General features: G+C 44.2%; 1 pseudogene; it reads left to right on the top strand.

Annotated features, from left to right (window-relative positions):
• Positions 1 to 580: 580 nt before the first annotated feature.
• LOC147727568 (arf-GAP with coiled-coil, ANK repeat and PH domain-containing protein 2 pseudogene) lies at positions 581 to 2,941 on the top strand (annotated as a pseudogene).
• Positions 2,942 to 5,439: the final 2,498 nt, after the last annotated feature.

The following is a 5,439-nucleotide window of genomic DNA, read 5'->3' on the forward strand; positions in this document are numbered from 1 at the left end:
CATTATAAACATCTTGTTTTACAGAATCCACAGTCCTAATTAAGGCATCTGTGAGGTGTTAAATAATCTGTAACACGTTCAATAGTATAGTAGTTTAGCAGACAGGTATCCCTTATTGGCAAAGACTCTGGGGAGCAGGAGTGTCTGTGCTTGCAGAAACCTTCCTTTAAAATGGACCTTTGTGACCAGACAATGAAAAAAACAGGTTTGCTTATGTACAGAAAAATTATTAAAGACCACTACCTCCAATGATAAATTGCCTTGTTGCTGATAATGCAAATACATTGATGGAACCCTGCTGAGGACCACAATCTGATTCTATATTTTGTGTCTATGACGCTCAGACTCTTGCATTGTTGTCTGTTGTCTATGTCTACGTGCGTATCTAGGAGACAGGAGTGTCTGCCAGCAGGGACCGTGCTCAGAAGTGGAGGAAGCGCCGAGGGCTGAGAGCTGCGCAGCGGTGAGGCAGGCTGAAGAGTGACAGACTTCAACTGCTGTGCTCAGACCCCCTCATCTTGCTGCTGCCTCCTTATTCCTGCCCTCACCTTGATCGCCCGGGAGGGGCCGAGGCGACAGCATGAAGGGGGCCGTTGATTTCGAGGAGTGCTTGAAGGACTCTCCCCGTTTCAGAGCCGCTTTGAAGGAGGTTGAAGGTGATGTGACGGGACTGGAAGTGAAACTTGATAAGCTTGTTAAGCTATGTAGTGGCATGATTGATGCAGGCAAGGCCTTTTGTGCTGCCAACAAGCAATTTATGAATGGCATGCGGGACCTGGCAGAGTATTCGAGCAAGGATGTGGTGATTGAGTCTAGCTTGACCAAGTTTTCAGACTGCCTCCAAGAAATGATCAATTATCACACAATCCTGTTTGACAAAGCTCAGAGATCCATTCAAACACAGCTCCAGATATTTATTCAGGACGATCTTCCAAAATTCAAAGATGCAAAGAAGCAGTTTGATAAGGTCAGTAAAGAAAAAGAAAACGCTTTAGTTAAACATGCCCAAGTTCAAAGAACAAAACTGCACGAGGTGGAGGAGGCAACAAACATCTTAATCGCAAAAAGAAAGTGCTTCCAGCACATAGCTTTGGACAACGTCCTTCAAATCAATGTTCTTCAGTCAAGGCGGAGGTCTGAAATGTTAAAATCGATGTTGTCCTTCATGAAGGCACATCTCGGCTTCTTCCACCAGGGCTACGATCTCTTCAGTGAACTTGAACCGCACATGGAAGAGCTTGGTTCACAGCTGGATCGGCTTGATGTGCATGCAGCAAAGCAGAAGAGGGACATGGAACAAAAACACTCCACTATTCAGCAGGAGGATTTCACCAACGATGATCTCGGACTTCAATACAATGTTGATACTGCTAATGGCATTGTGGTGGAAGGATATCTCTTTAAAAGGGCCTCTAATGCCTTTAAAGCTTGGAACAGGCGCTGGTTCTCAATACAAAACAACCAACTGGTATATCAGAAAAAAATGAAGGATAACCCCACAGTGGTTTTTGAAGATTTACGGCTCTGCACAGTTAAACACTTTGAAGACATAGAAAGACGTTTCTGCTTTGAAGTAGTCACACCAACAAAGAGCCGCATGCTACAGGCTGACTCAGAAAAGCTGCGACAGGCATGGATTAAAGCTGTCCAAACCGGCATTGCTGCAGCATATAGAGAAAAGAGTGATGAGACGGAGAAGCTGGATAAGAAATCTCCACCTTCTACAGGAAGTCTGGACTCTGGCAGCAATGTGCAAGAAAAATCAGTTAAAGGTGAAAGTGCCTTACAGCGGATCCAGTGTATCGCTGGAAACTCGGTCTGCTGCGATTGTGGTCTGGCGGATCCGCAATGGGCCAGCATCAATCTTGGAATCATCCTGTGCATTGAGTGTTCTGAGATACACAGGAGCCTTGGTGTGCACATTTCAAAAGTAAGGTCATTAACGTTAGATACATGGGAGCCTGAAGTACTAAAGCTGATGTGTGAACTGGGAAATCAAATTAATAATCGAATATATGAAGCTAAATTGAAAACCCTTGGAGTAAAGAAGCCAGACAATGAAAGTCCAAGAGTGGAAAAGGAGGCATATATCAGAGCAAAGTACATGGAAAAGAGGTTTGTGAACCAGGACTGCGTTGCTTCACACCCTCCTGATGGACAGGAAAGGCCTTATTCCCAGTGCAAGAACGAAGACCTCAGCAGTTCTGAGAAGTCCCTGGCATCACAGGACCACTTCTCAACATCTGCCAGAAGTTCAGTGAAAAGCAATGCCAGTGTATTGCACTTCAGTTCAGAAGGCATTCGAGAACTTCTTGCCTCTTTTGTATCCTCAAAAAGTTTGCATCAACCAGTCCTAGAAGTCGAGAAGCGAGATTCTTCAGTATTACAGGATTCAAAACAGTTTCATCCAGGGCTGTACCTTTATCGAGCTGCGCATGAGAGAAGCCTTCCTGATATGGCAGAAGCATTGGCGCATGGCGCAGATGTTAACTGGGTGAATGCAGAGGACAACAAAGCAACACCCCTCATTCAGGCTGTGCATGGGGGCTCTTTGGTCACTTGTGAGTTCCTGCTGCAGAATGGTGCCAATGTTAATCACATGGACCTGCATGGCAGAGGACCCCTGCATCATGCAACTGTTTTAGGGCACACCGGGCAAGTCTGCTTATTTCTGAAGCGTGGGGCAAATCAGCACACCAAAGATGAAGAAGGAAAATGCCCCTTGACTATTGCACTTGAAGCTGCAAATGCTGATATTGTAACCCTGTTGCGAGTGGCAAGAATGAATGAGGAGATGCGGGAATCTGAAGGACTGTATGGACAGCCAGGTGACGAGACCTACCAGGACGTAATCCGTGATTTTTCACACATGGCATCCAATAATCCTGAGAAATTAAACCGTTTCCAGAGGTCCGATACACCAAAGTTTTCAAAGATGTAGAGGAGAAAAGTGCACCCTTGTCCTCACCCACACCTGGTGCTTCCTGAGTAAAGTGCCTGGTCCCTGGCTCATTGCCTGACTTGGGAACATTAGTTTAATAACCGAACAGTCTGGAACCTCCAACAGCATTTGATTGACACCATGAATATAGGGTCCTTTATATACAGAAAGACACCACAGAGCACCAGAAATATGGATACCTCAGCAGCCAGTCTAGCAAAGTGCTCCTTGGTTTAAATATATCAAGTTACCACATGTTCCTACTGTCCATGTATTTCACCTTGTGGTACCTCAGCGGAAGGATACACAGATTTGAAGTCTTCTCATTGTAAATCCTAAGTGAAGCAGATGCCATGCTATGTAGTATATGTCAATTCTGGCGTCTGTTTTCCATGTAAAACACACACCAGTGCATGTTCTAAAATTGTTTATACTGTTATTCTAGACAGCAGCTTTTGAATATCTAATTGTAGTTTTCATGTCCTAGTCAACAATGACTAGCTTGCCATTTCATTTTCTTAGCTTCAATAATAGAGGTATCAGTTTTAAAAGATACATTTGGCACATGGTTAAATGGGCACCATGTAGCATTCTCGTTTATGAATTTATTTACCCATTTTTTAAATTCTTTAATATTGTGAACGGTATGCAAAGTACGAGGTTTTCAGAATCCTTGCTAGCACCTTACTTGGATATAATGAATGTAATTCTTGGAACCAAATCAAGAAATTGCCAGGTGCATGCATATCCAAAAAGTGCAAATTCAATTGAGTCACTTATCAGGTGCACATACATTCTAGTTCATCTGTACAGTGCTCACACAGTGGGATTATTGTAACGTACTCGATTTTTCAAAAAACATTGCACTCCATGCACCTTCTCTTGAAGCATCTCTAGTAGCAACAGCCTTTCTTCGTACCAATGTAATTTTGTTCGCCCATTAATGCAATGCAAGTATTACACAAAAAAATGTAAATAAATTAGAACAGATTTTTACCATTTTTAAAAAGGTGTAGCAATGTTCTTCCACTGGAAGGGAAATGTTATGCAAACAAATGTATGTAAATAGTTTACTTCTTGAAGAGACCGAAATAAATAAAAACTTTTTGTTTTGAAAAATGAATTTCCAAAAATAATATTAATTTATTAAGTTCAAACTGGTAATTATGAGCCTTTAAGTGGTATACGATTTGCAAAGAGTGGCGAGTTTCCTGTTGATTTCTACACTTTTAAAGCACTTAGGCATAGTTAATTCACTGCATGAATTTGGGGGTGGTCAATATGCCCCTCATTTACAAGAAAATGATGCAGCGTTGCGCCGCAAGCCATTTTGCTGCGCAGAGCTGCATAATTTTCAAAGCATATGGATGCATTGTGTTGACGACAATGCAATGCATGCGTGTGCTTTCCCCTACGCTGGCACACAATTGGCTGCCATGTGCCAGCGCAGGCACCCTTGTGTCATTTTTCAGGGATGCCTGCATTGTGGGGATGACTGTTTTTGTGCAGGAAGCCCAAAAACAATCAGTGATGACATGTCCTCTTTCTATGCATGCTGTAGAATACAGCATGCATAGAAAGAGAAAAGAACGAGGAGAAATAAAAGTATTTCTCCTCTTGCACCACTCCTACCCCTTCCCTAGTGAGGCATAGGATTCTGACGCATTCCCAGCTTTTCAAAACATTGTAAATCTAGGAATATGTCAAGTTGCATGGATGTTGCGTTGGAACATCCACAACAACACCCATGGAATGCCCCTTTCATCCGGAGTAATGTGTGAAAGGAACTCATATTTACAAGGTCATGAAAAATCACAGTGGGTAACTTTACGTGGCTTGTATATATGGGCAGGCACACTGTGCCGCCGGTGTGTTAAAAAAAGTGACGCACCAGTGGCGCAATGGCCTTGTAAAGGAGGCCCTATGTTTGCAGTGTCTTGTGGATTCTACATTGAAATCTTAATCATGTGTCTTCCCTTTTAGGAAAGAAAGCTTTGCAAGTAAAGAATATTCGTCACAGTTTTATTTAACCCCTCCCATGCTTGTGACGGAACCGCTCCGTCACAAGCCACGGGTGAGCTGTGCTTGTGACGGAACGGTTCCGTCACGGCCCGCTCGCCGCGCCTGCGCGGCACTGATTTTGCGCCTGCGCTTACGCTTTAATGGGCGGGTGGGTTCGTGACGGAACCGTTCCGTCACAAGCACAGCTCAGCCGCGAGCCGTGACAGAGCGGTTCCGTCACAGTATGGACCCGCCGCGCGGCCGCCCCACCCCTTTAGCGCTGGGCGGAATACCCGCCGCAGCGAAGGGGTTAAAAAAAATTGTATCTGAAGAACCTATGATCAAGCCAAATGTGGTATTCAGAATGCATCCACCCACACAAAAAACCCTACTGCCGCAAACACCTTTGTGCACATGTACATGTAGGATTACGCGCCGTGTACACGGTGGCCAAGCTAAGTGGGCATCACAGAGCTGAATGCAGGAAGGATACAAGG

Source organism: Lissotriton vulgaris, chromosome 3_1, assembly GCF_964263255.1.
Source record: "Lissotriton vulgaris chromosome 3_1, aLisVul1.2, whole genome shotgun sequence".
In the NCBI taxonomy this organism is placed as follows: Eukaryota; Metazoa; Chordata; class Amphibia; order Caudata; family Salamandridae; genus Lissotriton; species Lissotriton vulgaris.